At 38.5% G+C, this 21,411-nt stretch overlaps 1 long non-coding RNA gene across 1 annotated transcript in view; it reads right to left on the bottom strand.

The window, feature by feature from the left end:
• Nucleotides 1–1,584: 1,584 nt before the first annotated feature.
• LOC140972204 (uncharacterized) overlaps nucleotides 1,585–21,411 on the bottom strand; it is a 97,204-nt gene continuing 77,377 nt past the window's right edge. The window contains exons 3-4 of the long non-coding RNA XR_012174464.1: nucleotides 8,878–9,266; nucleotides 1,585–1,656 (exon numbers count right to left, since the gene is read on the bottom strand). This is a non-coding gene — a long non-coding RNA (uncharacterized lncRNA). The remainder of the gene's footprint in view (nucleotides 1,657–8,877; nucleotides 9,267–21,411) is intronic.

Here is a 21,411-nt window from a genome sequence, read left to right on the forward strand (position 1 = left end):
TATACCTAAATTACCCTCATGAACCATGATTCGTCCCCCGTGGACCATGATTCAACCCTTAGCCATACAAAACCCTAAAACCGAACCCTAACTAGGACTCTCGAGCTACCTTCTGTTTTCTTCGAGCCTCCCCGAGCCAAGCTCTTCCCAGACCACCCACGGACCCTAGTGAACCCACTAGACTAAACCTAACCCACTGCAGCCCCCCCTCCCGAACGAAGCAGCAAGTCGCGCGACCCTCGCAAAGAAAACTAGGACTCTTCGTAATTTGGCTAAGACCCTTAACCTCGAGCCACCACCGAGCCCTCACTCTCTGGACCCTCTAAAGACCCTGTCAGACCTAGCCTAGCCCAGCCCTAACCACCCTGGCCGAGCCAATGCTCTTCGCGCACAGCAACTAAACCCGATGGCTTGGGATGCTAGGACTCTTCTCCATCCACAACCACGCCTAGCCCGAGCTTGGTCAAGCCCTGGTCGAGCCACGCGCTAGTTTTCCCCTTAACCGAACCATATGAACCAACATGCACCAATTTCGTTCCAGCTTGTTCTAGTTTCATGTGTTTCCTTAACCGTGCATCATGTGGCCATAAAATTCGTGTAAAAATGTCCCTCGATGATCCTTTAACATGGCAGCCCCTTCACACAAATATATATCACGTTTTAGAACATAAAATCATACATTAATCATATATCTATTCATAAAAACGAAAATAATCAAAATTTGGACATGTTTTTCAAGCAAACACAATTCAAAACAATAATATGGTGTGATAGACGTGAAAAAGATAGTTAAGGCGCGCCTTTGTGTATTTTACGCACGATAAATACGTTCAGATGCGAAGAACGACGGCGAAGAACCTTGGTTGAATTTCCTTTGCAAAAACCGATGTCTTGCCTTGAAGATTTTCGTGTGAGCCGTGTGTTATGCTGATGGGAAAGAGTTTGTGTGGCTTAGGGGGAGGGGGCGTGTGCTTTAAGGGTTTTGGGGTGTGGTTTTTGGGCTTATTTATTTTAATTAAAAGGTGTAGAGTAAGCTTGGGCCCATTAGTATGGTATACTAGGCACATTAAACTCATTGTTGCATATTTAAAATATTTTGTTTAGGAAAGTTCGTGAAAATATTAGCCGAATTATCAAAAAGTTTATATTTTAGTCGAAAGCCGAATACCGTTAAAAATTACGTCTCGGCGTATAAAATCACCTCAAAACTCCTTAATCTTAAAAATATCATAAAGCATCAACCTTATTTTAAATAATTAAAAACAAATATTTAATAAAAATATTTTTCATTTTTTAGCCATCGGTCTCCGTTCCTCGATCGCATCTCGAATAATCTTTAAAAATACAGTTGTAACGTACCGTACTTTCATACTTAAAATTTGCGAAAAATTAAAAATTTTCTTAAACATAAAATAACCTTCAAAGTTTGCCATAAAATATCTCAACCAAGTCCCCCATAAGACATGATTGTTCAAAATAACTACAATAAAATTTGCTAACAAAAGGTTTGCTCAAAATGTTTCCATCAGAATATGAAATCAGAGTAATTTAACTTTTGCATAAAACTTAAACATGGCGGTCCTCGGGTTTAGCCTCCCACTCAGTCCAAGCCTGCTCCTCGGTCGCCACCTCCTGTCTCCTCATCAACATACTCACCTGCATCGATCAAGTCTAGTGAGTCTAAAGACTCAACACATATAAACTGGAAGTAGCGAATACTACGTAATAAAACCACATGCAACTTCAAAATAGAACATACATACTGAAAACTTGAACGTGCGTATTAAAACTTGAACATACGTACATACATACTTAGACGTGCCATAACTTAAACTTTTCATAAACGTGCTGCATACTTGAACATACATAGCTTCATCATTTTTGTGTAGAGAATGTTTCAAAGCAAGTGACCCATAACATAATTCGCCTGATCAGACTAAACCACAGTACTGGGCTGACAGGGACGTATCCACTGCCACATACATGAGATCCCCGTTCATAATTTAACGGGCTGGTTGGTCCCCGTTCATAATTTAACGCTTTCCAACCTCGATCTAACCCGTTCATAATTTAACGGGCGGATTGGTCCCCGTTCATAATTTAACGCTTTCCAATCCTAAACATAATTTGGTCACAAGACATTTAGCATATCTCAAAAACTAAAAATATTTTCTTGCACGTCATACATACTTACTTGGCGTTGAGGGATTCGTTGGATTTCACTTGGGGCCGCTGCTGCACATACTAAATGAATTTCAACACTAATTTGCATAAATTAGACGTAGGTACTCGAGCTCACCACCGAAGTGCATAAATAGCTTATGTCATTCTCGATCACTCGGGACTTGACCTCGTTTAATCATACTAACCATGACATTAAACCCCGAAACAAACTCTAAGGTGTCGTGTGAACATTTCCCAACCATAAAAGACCTGAACTCACTATTAGAACTTGAAAAGGAGAAAGAATGAAAATATTTTTACAGATAGGGCCGCGCTCGGGCGGTAAAACTTTACCGCTCGAGGGCCAGGTCTACTAGAAAGAACACTCGGATATAAAGGGTGGCGCTCGGGCGGTAAAAAGTTACCGCTCGGGCGCCGAGCAAACTGGACTCCGCGACTCAGAAACTTGTACTCTCCAATTCCGATTACACATACAGTGAACAACGCCTCGAGACTCATCCTAGGACACTATGATCCAAACTCGACTCCATAAAAATGTCCCAAACGTTCCCAAAGAAGCGACGCACCACACGCAACGCGATAACTCTCATAACTCGAATTTTGACACCAAAATAGTTTTCACGACTACTCGTTCTCCCAAATGCCTAACGACGCGAACCAAAACGTCAATGACATTCCCAACATCATTAACAACATACCTAACGCGGCAGCGATCACCCGTCAATCCCCAACGAAGCCTGCAACCACAAAACTTCAAGAATGCATCAATAACATAATTTTTCAGAAAAAACGCAGTTTGAGCAGTCTCACAAAAAATGCTATAACTCACTCAATATTTATCCAAATATTTCGAATTTTATATGAAATCGAAGGTATCAAAAAGTTATACGATTTTCATGTTGAAAGTTTTCTCAGATTCACGACAGAAAAATCGCAGTATTTAAAAAAAACAGTAAAAACGAGTTTTAAGATCTAAAATCTATTTCAAAACTGATCCAAATCATTTTCCGCTCAAACGACGAACGTAACACATATATTTTACGCATAAAACAACGCAACACATAATATGACATGATCGATGCAGCAAAAGAAAGATTATACGTGCCTTTGATATTTAAAAATACCGAAATGACGATACCGAAGCGGAGATAGAAGCGAGGTTGATCCGGGACGAACGTGGTGCGATTTTCTTTGAAGAAAATTCGACAAAACTTTGCTGGAATTGAAGGGGATGGGGCGGCTGCAAGAACTTGTAGAACCTAGGTTTTCTTTTCCAAAATATGAATGGATGGATGAGTATGTGTTTGTGTGTGTTGTGTGATACGTGTATGTGTGTGTGTAGAGTGTGTGTGCGTGTGTTAGAATTATGTAGGGAGTGATTTTTGCTTAATTAAACCATTAACCATGCTAATCAATATACTAATTAAAATGTTACTCAATTAACCAATTAATTAAAATACTATCCCTACTAACCTTTAAATAAAATCCCCTAATTAAAAATAACACAAACCAAATGCTAACTTTAAAAGTTTTAAACTCTTAAATCACTAAATAAATAAATTAGACTTTAAAATACTAATAACTTAATAAATTGGTTAAAATGCCCCATTCATAACTTAAAATAAAATACCACGTTTAAAATCGCCAAAATCGTCACCGGTTTCTTTTCCTCACTTCCGCCTCGAATAATCGCCTGAAACATGAAACTCGAAAGACATTTTAACGTGCATCACAATAACATGACTAATTTAAAATAATACATTAAAATAAATTATGCATGGCTAAGAAAATCATTTTAAATTAAATAACTGATTCAACAAATAAATAATGCATGGGTTTTACGTGTACGAATTTGGGCTCTACAGTTCCTCCCCCACTTATAAAAATTTCGTCCTCGAAATTATGTCTTACCAAACAACTCCGGGTAGCGAAGTCTCATATCTGCCTCGGACTCCCAAGTAGCCTCTTCCACTGATTGGTTTAACCACCGGACTTTGACTAGCTTAGACACCTTGTTCCGAAGTCTGCGCTCCTGTCTGTCTAGGATTTAGACGGGTCTTTCCTCATAAGACAGGTCTGGAGTCAACTGTAACGGCTCGTAGCTCAGAACATGCGAATGATTAGCCAAATATTTCCTCAGCATCGAGACATGGAACACATTGTGCACTCCGGCCTGATTCGGCGGAAGGGAAACACGGTAGGCTAGGGTCCCAACTCTGTCCAAAATCTCAAACGGCCCAATGAACCTCAGACTCAGTTTGCCTCTCTTTCCAAATCTCATAACACCCTTTATAGGTGCTATCTTGACGAAAACGTGATCACCAACGGCAAACTCGAGATCTCTCCTCCTCTATCAGCATAGCTCTTCTGACGGCTTTGGGCAGTCTTCATTCTGTCCCGAATCTTGACCACCACATCTGCAGTCTGCTGAACTATCTCTGGACCAAGTTCTGCTCTCTCACCAACTTCATCCCAATGAACTGGTGATCTGCATTTCCTTCCATACAATGCCTCATAGGGAGCCATACCAATAGATGCTTGGAAACTGTTGTTGTATGTGAACTCCACTAGAGGTATCTTCGATTCCCACGTCCCTTGGAAATCGATCATACATGCTCGCAATAGATCCTCCAAGATCTGAATCACTCGCTCCGACTGGCCATCTGTCTGCGGGTGAAAAGCTGTACTGAATTGCAGCTTCGTTCCCATAGCTGCATGTAGGCTCTTCCAGAATGAAGATGTAAATCTCGGGTCCCTATCGGACACAATAGAAACTGGGATCCCATGCAATCGAACGATCTCCCTTATATAAAGCTCCGCATACTACGACATGGAGAAAGTCGTCTTCACTGGCAAGAAGTGCGCTGACTTGGTGAGTCGATCCACTATGACCCAAATAGCATTAAAACCTCTAATTGACTTCGGCAACCCAACGACGAAGTCCATAGTGATATTCTCCCAGTTCCACGCGGGAATAGGGAGTGGCTTAAGCATCCCTGTTGGCCTCTGATGATCAGCTTTTACTTGCTGGCAAGTGAGACATTCTGATACGAATCTGCGGATGTCTCGCTTCATCCCTGGCCACCAATACAATATCTGCAGGTCTTTGTACATCTTGGTGCCTCCTGGGTGAATAGAATACGGAGATGCGTGTGCCTCTGTCAAAATATCATGTCTGATCAAATCAACACTAGGCACCCACATTCTACCTCTGTATCTCACAATGACGTCTGAAAATGTGTACAAAACACTGCCCTTGGCTTCATCTTTCAGTCTCCCTTTCTGTAACTGTTCATCTGAAGACTGACCTGCTCGGATACGGTCTAGCAAATCAGACTTGACTGTCAGATTAGATAGTCTGGGAGCTCTGCCCTTACGATAAATCTCTAGACCAAATTTCTGAATCTCGGACTGAAGAGGTATCTGCACTGATAACTGAGCTATGACTGCAACTTTCCTGCTTAAGGCGTCTGCGACAACATTAGTCTTCCCCGGATGGTAGCTAATTTCGCAGTCGTAATCTTTCACAAGTTCCAACCACCGTCTCTGTTTCATATTCAGCTCTTTCTGCGTGAAGAAATATTTGAGACTCTTGTGGTCGGTGAAAATCTGACATTTCTCGCCGTATAGATAATGTCTCCAAATCTTCAACGCAAACACCACGGCGGCTAACTCCAGATCGTGAGTCTGGTAGTTTTTCTCGTGCACCTTCAATTGTCTGGAAGCATAAGCTATGACCCGACCCTGCTGCATCAATACTGCGCCTAACCCGAGCTTAGATGCATCGGTATATAACACAAAGTCTCCTTGCCCTGATGGCATGGCTAGCACCGGCGCTGAAATAAGAGCTTGCTTCAAAGTGTCGAAGCTCTTCTGACATTCATCACTCCACACTAATTTGGCATTTTTCTTGGTTAGTGACGTGAGTGGCACTGCTATCGACGAAAATCCCCGGATAAACTTACGGTAGTAACCGGCTAAACCCAGAAAGCTGCGGATTTCTGATGCATTCTTTGGCTCAACCCATTCCTTAACGGCTGCTACTTTCGCTGGGTCTACCTCAATACCACTGCTAGAAACTATATGCCCCAAAAACGCTACCTTCTCCAACCAAAACTCACACTTACTGAACTTCGCAAATAGCTTGCGACTTTGCAAAGTTTGCAACACGGTCCTCAAATGCTGGCTATGTTCCTCATGGTCCTTCGAGTAAATGAGAATGTCATCAATGAATACTATGACGAATTGATCAAGGTAGGGCTGAAACACTCGGTTCATGAGGTCCATGAAAATTGCTGGAGCATTAGTCAATCCAAATGACATCACTAGGAACTCGTAGTGCCCATATCTAGTCCTGAAGGTCGTTTTGTGAATGTCTGCATCTTTCACCTTCAGTTGGTGATACCCTGATCGAATATCTATCTTACAGAACACTTTAGCTCCCTGCAACTGATCGAACAAGTCCTCGATCCTTGGAAGTGGGTATTTGTTCTTGATCGTTACCTTGTTCAGCTCTCGGTAATCGATACACAGCCTCATGCTCCCGTCTTTCTTCTTCACAAAGAGCACTGGCGCGCCCCATGGTGAGAAACTAGGGCGAATAAATTTCTTGTCCAGAAGCTCCTGAATCTGCTGCTTGAGTTCTATCATCTCAGCTGGAGCTAATCTGTATGGTGCCTTGGAGATTGGCACTGTGCCTGGCATGAGATCAATGGAAAACTCCACCTCTCTATCTGGTGGAAGACCTGTGACGTCGTCAGGAAAGACGTCTGGGAAGTCTCTGACTACCGGCACATCTGCTATGGATGGAGTGGGCATATCAGGCGTTGAAATGACACTGGCCAAGAAAGCCTGACACCCCTTGGAAATCAATCTCTTCGCCTGCATGCAGGAAATCATGCGAGGGAAGCTTCTCCATCTAGCTGGTTCAAATATGAACTGTTCCATGCCCAGCGGCCTAACCAATACTGATATTTTCTGGAAGTCAATCAAAACCCTGTTCTTTGTCAGCCAGTCCATTCCCAAAGTAATGTCGAACTCTGGCATCGGCAGTAAAATCAAATCTGCATATACTAGATGGCCCTGCAATTCCAGATCGATATCTCTGATCATGCTAGTTGCTAACAACTCTTCCCCGGATGGGACTGTCACCGAAAAAAATCATGTCTAAGCCAATGGACTTGATGTCCAGATGATTAGCAAAAGTCTCCGATATAAAGGAGTGAGTGGCTACTAAATCTATCAGTGCCGTTGTGGCTAATCTCTCTATGAAAATATTTCCTGAGAGACGTTAGCACAACAAACTAAGTTATATCCCAAAATTACTAACATTAACCTCAAACATAGCAGAAAATTACTATTCCAAATCACTCAAAATATTACTAGCACCTTAACAATCCCAAATAAAATCCACATGCAAGGCAAAATAATACTGAACTTGGGTAGAAAAGGTTTACCGGTCAGCAAAGTCGTGTTTGGATTCGCCTCTTGTGCATGCATGGCGAATACTCTGCCCTGAGTCGGCTGCTTCCACTGTGGGCACTCCTTTAGCATGTGGTCACTGGCTCCACACTTGAAGCACTTGCCTGATCCATATAAGCATTGCCCTGGATGCTGGCGGTAGCACTTAGGACATACTGGGAAAATTACGGGCTTCTGAGGTGCCCCTTGCTGCTGAATTGGACCCTTGCCCTTCGGCGGTCCCTGATAAGGTTTCTTCCCTGGTGGCCCTTGGTACGGCCTCTTGTGCTGGGGTCGCTGATGCTGATGCTGCGGCTGTTGGTGCGGTGGTGCCTGGTAGGGCCTCTTGCCCAACCTGTCAGCCTCAATATCCCGCTGGTCTTGTTCTGCCGTCAAAGCCCTAGATACGGCGACTGCATAAGAAGTGGGGCCAGCTACCCTCACATCACGGCGCAAGATTGGCCGCAATCCATCCAAGAAATGTCTCAGCTTTGCCTGGACATCATTCGAAATGAGGGGTACGAAGTAACACCCCCTCTCAAACCTCCTAACAAACTCTGCAACACTGCTGTCTCCTTGTCGCAGCGTCATAAATTCCCTTGTCAGTCTGGATCGTACTTCCTCAGTGAAGTACTTGGCGAAGAACACTTCCTTGAATCCAGTCCAAGACAAAGTCTGCAAGTTAACTGCCACCGACGCACTCTCCCACCATAGTCTAGCGTCCCCTTACAGAAGGAACGTGGCACACCTAACCCTATCAGCATCGGTCAGTTCCATAAAATCAAAGATTACCTCGATGGACTTAATCCATCCTTCCGCTATCATCGGGTCAGTGGTACCCGAGAACTCCTTTGGACTCATCCTTCTGAACCTCTCGTAGACAGCCTCAGGCCTGGGCCTCTCCCCTGCACCCACTGCTGCAGCCTGGTTCCCCGCAAACTGCGCGAAGAACTGCGTCATACCTGCAAGCATCTGCGCCTGCATATCCGGAGGTGGACGAGGAGGAGTGACCCTCTCCTCATCACGATGCTCTCTGTTCTCATCCCTAACTTCCCGGTTAATCACACGTCTGGGAGGCATACTGTTCCAACAATTTACCCAACACGTAAACCCAATATGCATGAATATAATAACAATATCATAAGATGCACGAAATCTAAACTTAAAACATGGACATGCTGAAATCATGATTCAATGCTTACTACATACATAATGCAAAACTTTAAAACTTACAGACTTGAGGTGTGACTTCGTGAGCTTCTTGCGACTGGCAGTAGGCGTAACCCTTTACAAGAACACCGCTCTGATACCAACTGTAACGTACCGTACTTTCATACTTAAAATTTGCGGAAAAATTAAAAATTTTCTTAAACATAAAATAACCTTCAAAGTTTGCCATAAAATATCTCAACCAAGTCCCCCATAAGACATGATTGTTCAAAATAACTACAATAAAATTTGCTAACAAAAGGTTTGCTCAAAGTGTTTCCATCAGAATATGAAATCAGAGTAATTTAACTTTTGCATAAAACTTAAACATGGCGGTCCTCGGGTTTAGCCTCCCACTCAGTCCAAGCCTGCTCCTCGGTCGCCACCTCCTGTCTCCTCATCAACATACTCACCTGCATCGATCAAGTCTAGTGAGTCTAAAGACTCAACACATATAAACTGGAAGTAGCGAATACTACGTAATAAAACCACATGCAACTTCAAAATAGAACATACATACTGAAAACTTGAACGTGCGTATTAAAACTTGAACATACGTACATACATACTTAGACGTGCCATAACTTAAACTTTTCATAAACGTGCTGCATACTTGAACATACATAGCTTCATCATTTTTGTGTAGAGAATGTTTCAAAGCAAGTGACCCATAACATAATTCGCCTGATCAGACTAAACCACAGTACTGGGCTGACAGGGACGTATCCACTGCCACATACATGAGATCCCCGTTCATAATTTAACGGGCTGGTTGGTCCCCGTTCATAATTTAACGCTTTCCAACCTCGATCTAACCCGTTCATAATTTAACGGGCGGATTGGTCCCCGTTCATAATTTAACGCTTTCCAATCCTAAACATAATTTGGTCACAAGACATTTAGCATATCTCAAAAACTAAAAATATTTTCTTGCACGTCATACATACTTACTTGGCGTTGAGGGATTCGTTGGATTTCACTTGGGGCCGCTGCTGCACATACTAAATGAATTTCAACACTAATTTGCATAAATTAGACGTAGGTACTCGAGCTCACCACCGAAGTGCATAAATAGCTTATGTCATTCTAGATCACTCGGGACGTGACCTCGTTTAATCATACAAACCATGACCTTAAACCCCGAAACAAACTCTAAGGTGTCGTGTGAACATTTCCCAACCATAAAAGACCGGAACTCACTATTAGAACTTGAAAAGGAGAAAGAACGAAAATATTTTTACAGATGGGGCCGCGCTCGGGCGGTAAAACTTTACCGCTCGAGCGCCAGGTCTACTGGAAAGAACACTCGGACAGAAAGGGTGGCGCTCGGGCGGTAAAAAGTTACCGCTCGGGCGCCGAGCAAACTGGACTCCGCGACTCAGAAACTTGTACTCTCCAATTTCGATTACACATACATTGAACAACGCCTCGAGACTCATCCTAGGACACTATGATCCAAACTCGTCTCCATAAAAATGTCCCAAACGTTCCCAAAGAAGCGACGCACCACACGCAACGCGATAACTCTCATAACTCGAATTTTGACACCAAAATAGTTTTCACGACTACTCGTTCTCCCAAATGCCTAACGACGCGAACCAAAATGTCAATGACCATCCCAACATCATTAACAACATACCTAACGCGGCAGCGATCACCCGTCAATCCCCAACGAAGCCTGCAACCACAAAACTTCAAGAACGCATCAATAACATAATTTTTCAGAAAAACGCAGTTTGAGCAGTCTCACGAAAAATGCCATAACTCACTCAATATTTATCCAAATATTTCGAATTTTATATCAAATCGAAGGTATCAAAAAGTTCTACGATTTTCATGTTATAAGTTTTCTCAGATTCACGACGTAAAAATCGCAGTATTTAAAAAAAACAGTAAAAACGAGTTTTCAGATCTAAAATCTATTTCAAAACTGATCCAAATCATTTTCCGCTCAAACGACGAACGTAACACATATATTTTACGCATAAAACAACGCAACACATAATATGACATGATCGATGCAGCAAAAGAAAGATTATACGTGCCTTTGATATTTAAAAATACCGAAATGACGATACCGAAGCGGTGATAGAAGCGAGGTTGATCCGGGACGAACGTGGTGCGATTTTCTTTGAAGAAAATTCGACAAAACTTTGCTGGAATTGAAGGGGATGAGGCGCCTGCAAGAACTTGTAGAACCCTAGGTTTTCTTTTCCAAAATATGAATGGATGGATGAGTATGTGTTTGTGTGTGTTGTGTGATACGTGTATGTGTGTGTGTAGAGTGTGTGTGCGTGTGTTAGAATTATGTAGGGAGTGATTTTTGCTTAATTAAACCATTAATCATGCTAATCAATATACTAATTAAAATGTCATTCAATTAACCAATTAATTAAAATACTATCCCTACTAACCTTTAAATAAAATCCCCTAATTAAAAATAACACAAACCAAATGCTAACTTTAAAAGTTTTAAACTCTTAAATCACTAAATAAATAAATTAGACTTTAAAATACTAATAACTTAATAAATTGGTTAAAATGCCCCATTCATAACTTAAAATAAAATACCACGTTTAAAATCGCCAAAATCGTCACCGGTCTCTTTTCCTCACTTTCGCCTCGAATAATCGCCTGAAACATGAAACTCGAAAGACATTTTAACGTGCATCACAATAACATGACTAATTTAAAATAATACATTTAAATAAATTATGCATGGCTAAGAAAATCATTTTAAATTAAATAACTGATTTAACAAATAAATAATGCATGGGTTTTACGTGTACGAATTTGGGCTCTACAACAGTTTTATGTATGCAAGCAGAAAACTACTTCATAACCATGTAAACTTATCAACATAATTAATTTAAGCAATTAAAATCATTTAATTAGCTATTTTTCATTTTCCTTAGATACGCATGCAGTTGGATTACATCGTCTTACTTTTGGACCTTACATAAATTTGATGGGAAAGTCGGTGTTGGGTAGAATTTTTTGGCTGGAGAAGTTGGAGGAAAAAGATGAAGTAAAATTTTTTAAATGTGGTTTTATCGTTGATTTAGAAGAAGGGTGATCAAATTTATACGTCTTGCCCTTCTATTCCAAAAAACATCCGTTTTTAAAAATTTGAGCCCAGTACTTGTAAATAGGTTGTGACGATAAGGTTGGATTTGTATAAATAGCCGAATTGGTCTATTTACCAAATTGGTTACGGAGGATATTTGTTGGCCTTGAAAAATAAAATAACATAAAATTGATGGTCCAAGAAAATATAAGAAATAGAAGCACGATAGAAAGAAACATTTCCAGCCCATTAGGTTAAAAGAGAGTTGGCATCTGAAATTTTGAGGAGATGTAAGATTGGAGTGGGTCTCATGTGAGACTGTCTCACGGATCTTAATCTTTGAGATGAGTCAACTCTACTCATATTCACAATAAAAAATAATACTCTTAGCATAAAAAGTAATACTTTTTCATGGATGACCCAAATAATTAAGAGATCTGTCTCACAAATACGACCCGTGAGACCTTCTCACAAATACGACCCGTGAGACCGTCTCACACAAGTTTTTGCCGTAAGATTGACTAAGTTATGAGCCATGAAGGAGGCCACTATGATACGGCCGTGCAAAAAACCGAGAAACAACCGTTGATGTGTATCGTACAAAATCAGAAAGAAGAATCTAGAAACGAACTCTACACAAACTCATCAACACAAAAGATCTTCAACAAAAGTTCTGTAAATTTCGATTTTATCTTCATTTCTTTTAATTTATCGTAAATTTCTTAGCATATTCGTGTACAGTTTTTCTTTTTCTAGTTGTAAAAATGTTATTTCAATTCATAATAATGTAATTAGATTAGATGTTGTTCATCGATTTCTTTTACAAATATCATCAGATCCTCGTTTAAATTCTTAACTATATGGCTTACCGAGTGGGTTAGAATTAACACCAAATCGGGATCTGCGTCGCTTGATCATAGAAGTCAGATTATTCATTTGGTATGATTTTGTGTCTAGCATGCCTACGCAATTTTCTGTGACTAACATTCAAGAAAATTTATATTGGAAGAAAGAAAAATTATTCACCGAAAATGGTAAAAGTTGTATATTTGTTTGTGAATGATTACTAACACTGACCGCATCATCATCGAGCCAATAACTCAAGTTGATATTCAACTTGACCAATATTAAAGCATACTTACATGTCTGCAATTTAGCACCACATTTTTCTAGCAGTACTTAAGTGGATTTCAATTAGCTTTCCATTCACCAAGTGTGAACTATATTAACTATGCCAATAGATCTCTTAAATTGGAAAGATTTTTCATTAAAAATGGGATATTTTAAATCAAAATAGTACGTTTTCAGAATATTAGTCTTGACATTAAAAAACTATTAATTTTAAAATATAATATTTTGAGAAAATGGTTTTTTTTTGGTCATATATGTGTATTTATTTGTTTTTTTGGTCATCCAGTTTTAGTCTTACATATCCCGATTTTTTGACAATTTTAGTCTATATTCATCTAGATTGCTGATGTGACACTACACACGTTGGTGCTATATCAGCACCACATTGAAATCACATCAGCGTCACAACGAAAAAATGAACTAAAAAAACAAATATAGTCGACTAAAATTTAAATTTGATAATATGTAGGACCAAAATCGAAAAGAAGCAAAACATATAAGGAAAAAAACAATTTCCCCAATTTTTTTAGACAAAATCTAATTGAATAAAGTTTAAAATTTAAGATAATTTTCAAATGGATAATTTTCGATAGTGAGGAGTTTTCTAATGTTATATAAAATATTCCCAATTGATTGTTGAAGTGTAATTTTGGTCCAAGAAAATCTCCAAAAATCCATCGATTTTTTTGTTTTTCTTGGATTTTCGTAGTAATATTTCAAAAAAAAATCTCCAAGTTCGTCATCTAACATTATTCAATATGCAATTCAGGTATATGTAATTTGTAGGAGCATATTTTAGAAAAAATCATTAAACTTATTTAGTCCAAAGTTTTTTTCATAAAAAGTTATTAACTTTTACACCGAGTAATTTTCATTTTTTTTTAAATCCAATGTAAATTTTTCATGCACTCTCTGTATATCAACAGACTTCGCACTCAAGTGAAATTCTGTTTCGTTTAGGATACCTACTACTATGTCACCCCTTCAATATATTTTCCATGCAATCAACTTTAATTCATACAGTACTACAAAAACTCTTTTTCTTTCGATTGATCTCTCGTTTTCTTCAAGTGTTTCGGTGTTTGACACGATCTTTACATAAGTACATGGTGCCAATTCCTGCACCAGCGACGCCACAGTACACTAGAATTCCAAGATTGAAAGAGTTTAGGGATGATCATCAACCGTGTTCGCGAAGGAAATGTAATACTACCGAGATAGTAAAAGTAATACTACCGAGATACCACCAGTATCTGAGATGTCAAGAACATCAAGAGACGAGAAAAAACCTCTAGTGCTACGTATAAAATTAGTGTCATCGAAAATGCAGAGAAACAAATCATCGCGTTCAAGTGCGATAAATGCAATAGAGATTTCTCGTCGGCTCATCAACTCAGGGGACACAAAACCAGTCATCACCACAAGCCAACCATAGTATACATAGTCCCTGACTAAATTTAACTTTTAATGTCTTTGAATTCTCAATATGCGGCGATATTCCAGCTTTGGGTGGCCACAAGAGGAAGCATCATAGTGTCAGAGTTGGTGTCCAGCGAGCCAACTTTTGGCATGAGCTTTATTGACTCTAATGTAAAAAATATCTTTATTTTAATAATATTTTATGATTTTATCCAATTATGACATTTATTTTATCTGTATACAATTGCAAGCTGCCTAGATAAAGTCCTTGAATATATAATAGGTGCCATGAGATCTGTCTCTCAACGTAAAATCATGAAACTTATTAGAAACTATGCCATATATTCTAAACAGATTTATAGTCAAATCAGCTGCCTAAAATAAGGATAAAGGTCGCTTGAGCTTGAGATTAGCATATGTGATATATAACATATGTTCCATTGGTAAAGGCATAAAGATGTCCATTCATATAGATAAATGATCCTATGATGAAGCACTAAACAACCCTCCATCGGACTGTCCAAATGGTTATCACTTATCGAGTAGAATAATATGTGGTTGTGGTTGTACACCATTAGTCTTTTGACCGAAAATAATGTAGAGGCTCTACGTACTAGCATCCGCTTTGATCTGTTTACTGACTCTAATGAGGGTCATCACGTGGCGAGGTTGGGTGTAGTTTTGAAATATTTAGGAGCAAATACAATGTAGTCGGGGATTCACTATTTTTCTACAGGTGAAGATATCCAATTTGATCTGATGAATTAATAATGCAACGAATCTCTGTTCAGAGTAAGACATGTGCATTTTGGAAAAGTGTTTCCTCATTTGCACATACCATATCACTATTAGTACTAAAAAATACAACACATCGTTATCTAATTCATATGCAAATCTCGATATACTGTTGGTTGCATATTCGATCGGGATATATCACTAAACAAAAATAGCTTTTCGCAGCGCACTATTAACAGCGCACAATAAAGGCACGCTGTTAATAGCATTATTAACAGCGTGCATGTTTATGTGCGCCGTTAATAGTAAAAAAAAATTTTTAAAAAAATCGTGTCTAGACATTAACGGCGTACATTAATCGCACGCCGTCAATTTATTATTCACGGCATGCATATTATTGCACACTGTGAAAAATGAGCGCACTATTAACAGCGCACAATAAAGGCACACCGTTAATAGTATTATTAACAGCGTGCATGTTAATGTGCGCTGTTAATAGTAAAAAAAAAATTTTAAAAAATTGTGTCTAGACATTAACGGCGTACATTAATCGCATGCCGTCAATATTATTATTCACGGCATGCATATTATTGCACGCTGCGAAAAATGGACGCCCAATTTCATTTGATTCGCGACATTTAGCGACGGTTTTTCTTAAACCATCAGTATATTTAGCACCTTTTAAATTAGCGACAGTTTTAGAAAAACCGTCGCTAATATTTAGCGACGGGTTTAACAAAACTGTCGCAAGTTTTAAATTAGCGACGATTTAATAGAAAATAGCGACGGTGTTTTAACCGTCGCTAATAGCGACGATTTATTATTAGCGACGATTTTTTATTAACCGTTGCTAAGAGCGACAATTTAATAGAAAACCGTCGCTAAGAGCGACGATTATACCAAAATCGTCGCAAATTGTCTATAAATATCCGCACTCTCGAGCCATTTTTTCCACACTGCTTCAAACACTTAAAATTTTTCTCTAATAGACGATTTTAGTTTCGATTTAAGTTAGGTTTTTTCACTTCAATTTTTGGTAAATTTTTAAGTGTTAGTTTAGATGAATATTGTTAGCATAGTGTAAGTTTTTTTTAGATTTATTAAATTATAAAAGTAATTTTTTTATTTTACTAAAAACATTAGCGACGGTTTATGACTATACCGTCTCTAAAATTAGCGACGGTTTCTGTAAACCCGTTGCTAATTAGCGACGATTTTTTTCTAAACCGTTGCTATTTAGCAACGGCTTTATAAAAAACCTTCGCTATTTAGCGGCGGCTTAAAAAACCGTCGTCATTTAGCGACGAGTTTACAGAAACCGTCTCTAATTTTATACGGTAAATATGTTACGGATATGAATAATATTTACGGCACGCCGCAAATAATTGTATTAACGGCATACGTGTGCACGCCACGGATAATATTGAACTTTCAACAGCTTGCAGTCGTGCAGCGTGCAATGTGCGTCGCAGAAAGAGAATTTGTGCACTACGAAAAGTCATTTTTGTTGTTGTGTATGAGTTGAAGAGACCATATTATACGCTAACCATGACTTAAGGTCCTTGCCGACAATATCAATGATACATGTGGGATCATGGGGCGATGGTATTAGACGCTCTTAATATTATCCGATTGGTGCAATCAGAAATGAGTTCTGACATTCTTGATCAAGGTGTTGATGAAAAGAATGAGACTAATTAGAGTAAACCCGAATAAGAATATATGTTCACATGGAGATGTGGACCTACATCTAGATGTATCCCTTAATTATTGTGGGTCACACATGTATCAGATTATGTGTTCCCGTTGAGATAGTCAAAGTTCAAGAAGTTGAATTTGGCGACTGTAGTTTGACGGAGATCAAATAGAATGCTTATAAAGGAGTTTATACGTTGATTCCAAAAGATGGAAGAAGTGGAAGTTAGTTTAACTGTTAACTGAGAAAGAAGAGTGAAACTGTCTGTTTTGGTGAAAGAGTTCACAAAATTGGCAACTGCCAAAAATGGAAATTTCGATTTTTGAATTTTTTAATTTTCATTAAATAAAAAATATTTGTATCCTTGTCACACCGGCCTTGTCATATTTCAATCGAGATTATAATGAGTTTACAATTATTTATTTAGTGAATTTAGAATATAGTATTAGTAGTTGTAATGCCCGAGATTTTACCATCGTGATTAGACATTGAGTAATTGACAGAATTGAGATGTCAGGAGCTAAAATAAAATTCGAAAGGAGAAGCCGGGCGTTGGTGTATAACAAGCCCAGACTTTGGACAGAACTTCTGGCGCCCGAGCGGTAGAAAATAACCGCCCGAGCGCCAGTGTCCCACAAGAGTAGGTTTGGGACAGAACATGCGGCGCCCGAGTGGTAGAAAGTTACCGCCCGAGCGCCAATGGACCATAGCTAAGCATCCGGGCAGAACATTCCGCGCCCGAGCGGTAATGTTTAACCGCCCGAGCGCCAATGGATAACAACGGAAGGCTCGGACAGAAAGTTCCGCGCTCGAGCGGTACTTTCTTACCGCCCGAGCGCCGCCTGAAAGTCAAGAAGAGTAAGCCACGTTTCATTTGCATGCAACCGGATGTATATATATGTACAAATCGATTTTCCTTCAGCATTTTGGAAGAAAGAAGCACCGAGAAGTGAGGAAATAATCCTTACGCCTTTTAGTTTAGAAATTTGATGTTTGTGAAAGATCCGCCCGTCTGATTTTCAATCCGACTTCAGTACTGTATGCCTATCGACGCAGGCTACAACTGGATGTAAGTTTTACTACGTTTCGATATGTCTTGAAATTATGATATTGTCAGAATCGGATATGATTCATATATGATGTTCTTGACATAGTAGACATCGTATAATTGAAGTCAGATCGAAGAACAGATTGTGTATGTAATTGTTATGATTTTCTGGGTTGATTTGATTGAGATTCGATATCAGAGTTGCATTGTATTGATTATGAGGGTTGTTATTATATCTGTGATGTTGAGAGTGACGGGGTTATCGAGACTGTATTATTATGCCGTAGAAACATCAGTAGGATGATATTGATCAGATTCACGATTGATTGAGATTGTATCATTGTATTGTTGATATTGATCAGATTGTGTTTTGATTTGAGTATTGATAAGAACAGATATTGAATTGAGCTGTATATTGATATTGTACCTATTCGATTGTCATTACCTGATTGGGTATGGACATAGTTGAATTCGAGACTTCGTCTTCGTCAGACCAAGAAGAGAAAGGTATAAATTAATGTTGAGTTGGGATTGCACAACTCGAGTGAGGTTTGACTCGAGTTTCCCTAAATCACATATTTTATTTTATTGCATTGATAATTGCAACTAATGAATGAATTGATATGCTTATTCTATTGATATATAGATAGCAGGTATTAAATGATTGGTCTTGTGACAGAAGTGCCTGATAGTGATAGAATCGCCACTGGCACATTGCACATTGTCACAGGATAGGAATATGGCAGAAGTGCCATAGTCTTTGACAGATAGGTCAGGACATCGGACGTTTGGTCATATCGAAGTGGATAGAATTGGAGTTGCTTCTATTACTGATGTTCGATATGGAAAGGGCCAAAGTCTGTGAATAAGAACGTACCACCACCCCGATCGGGAGTGTAGGTGGGTGTATGTTCTTATTCTGATCGGGATCCCTAGATTAGGACTGAGTCGAGTCTGAGTCTGAGAATCACGGAAAGTGATTCATGGATTAATATGGATTTATGTTCCTGAATTTGGTACATGTTTAGAATATGACTTTTTATGGATATTGATTCATGTTTCGGATTATGATACATGCGATGAATACTTTATTCATGTTTTGATTAGGATGCATGTTATGAATATCTTTTATATGATGTTACATTGATTATATGATTGCATGTATACATGGTTTATACTGAGAATATAATTCTCACCGGAGTTATCCGGCTGTTGTCTTGTTTGTATGTGTGCATGACAACAGGTGGGACAGGATCAGGGTCAAGAAGAGAACGAGGCTGGACTAGATAGCGTGGAGATCCGGGCTCAGAATTAAACTAGGATTCAACACTGATATGTAGTTGGACCTAGTTGAATTATTATAGACAATACAAGATTTGTATGTTTCTGTTTAATATGTATTTCAGATCGATTTACATTACGTTTCCGCTTTACATTTAAAAAAAAAAAATTATGTCCCACATTACTTAATTGTGTATGTGATATTACTAACGATTAAGGAAATGAATTAGCGTCCGGGTCCCCACAGTAGTAGTGACTACTAGTAATATGTCTGATATGGGCTCGAATATTTCGGGCCCGAGGTGATTTTCTAAATTTTTGAAAATTTAGGGCTAAATTGATATTTTATGAAAATACGGTCGAATTTACCCCTTGAATGAATCTTCGATAAAATTACGAACTTTTCTCATAAAATGAATAATTAGAATTGGATTTTACTTATTTATTGTAAAAAGTGTTTTACGAGAGATGTAATTAATTAAAGTTAAATAAAAGTGTATTTAACTTATTAATTATACATGTTAGTGATAATTTACAAGATATATGATTTATAGATAATATTTAATATTATCGAATTATTATAATATTTGATATTATATGGTTAAAGGATGATCGAGATTCATGACCAATTTGCTAGGTGTATGTTATGATATTTTACATGTTGTATTTTTAACTATTTGATAATTTTTTAAAATGGACCTGGTTTATGGTACGTTCACATCCCTAAATTTGTATCACAATATACCATGAAAATTTAATGTAAATATTAGATTTAGTGTGAGATCAAGATTTGAATATGGTGAGCCTAGATCCTTGGAATGTGTTTTGAAGATTGAAAACATGTAAAATATTGGAAGTTTATGTAATATTCATTTGCATCCCTGTATTTACCAAGGATGTGGACACAGATGCATATATGGCTCATATGGATCAATTAGCTTTAAGTTATCGATAATCATTTATTATTTTAATACAAGTGATATATTATAAATAATCAGTATGTGCATTATTTTTAATATAATAACAAGAGTTGCATGAATCCGACAAACAAGCAAACATATAGACAAACATGACACAAGTTTTTAAAATTAATGATGAGACGAATTTTTAAAATAAAATACCTCATTTTTATAAGATCCGAAATTTAAATTAAGCTCATTAAAAGGAAAATTAAAAGAAAATTTAATATTTCCTTGTCTTCCATCAAAAGTGGTTGCATGACGAACACTATCTGGGGTCAGTGTCTGGCTCACATTATTGGGGAGGCCTGGACGCCGGAGAGTTGTGATTTCCACTGACATATTTGATATCAACTACGTGAAACTGTCATGACTTCGGTTCATATTATTGAGGGATCTCATGGCGATCGTCCACTAAAGTTCGACATTGATAGGTCGGGCTCGATACGTGAAGAGAAAGGAGATCATATTATTGGACCCTCCTCAAACGTGAGGTAAAATTACGCAAGGGTTGTAATGGTTTGCAATTGGGCTCTATCTTTTGGAAATTGTTATTGGCTGATATTATTCGAGACCATGATTTAGCAATTAGGCACAGCGTATTCACTACGGAAATTGGATATGCCATTTTCATCAGAGGATAGTGAAAATGTCAAAACAGTGGAGGAAATTCGTAAAAACAAAATTTCATATTTTACGTCTTATAAAATATTTAAAATAGTCGACAATGATTATCTGTTTCATATTCATTATATTTATGATTTCGTCACATAATCCATGTCTATTATTAAAACAAGTAAGCAGACCTAACTACCAAGATTGGCTAAGAAAAATTATTTTGAATTCGGAGAAAATGACGTACACACTAGTGTCAGATTTGCTGAGCTTGCGAGACATGCAAGATGGTGAGACCATAGTATGCAAGCTAAAGTATAATATGCTTGCTTCTACGTCAAATGAACAGTAGAGACATTTTGAGGAAATGAAGAATGTTGTTGAAATTCGAATGCTCATGCAAAAGTTGTATGGCTCTTCAAACTCGTATAATGATACATACCACTTTCAAGGATATCATTACTACATGCATGCAAGACGAGCCTTCAGACCATGAGAATGGTGTACATATGGCTGGGCTTGTTGGAAAGTGGCGGGTCGAGAATTGATGATCCCAACGAGTTACTTAATAACATCATTTTATTGTCAATCTCTTACTCATTTGATG

The sequence above is a fragment of the Primulina huaijiensis genome, chromosome 3, assembly GCF_012295235.1.
Source record: "Primulina huaijiensis isolate GDHJ02 chromosome 3, ASM1229523v2, whole genome shotgun sequence".
In the NCBI taxonomy this organism is placed as follows: domain Eukaryota; kingdom Viridiplantae; phylum Streptophyta; class Magnoliopsida; order Lamiales; family Gesneriaceae; genus Primulina; species Primulina huaijiensis.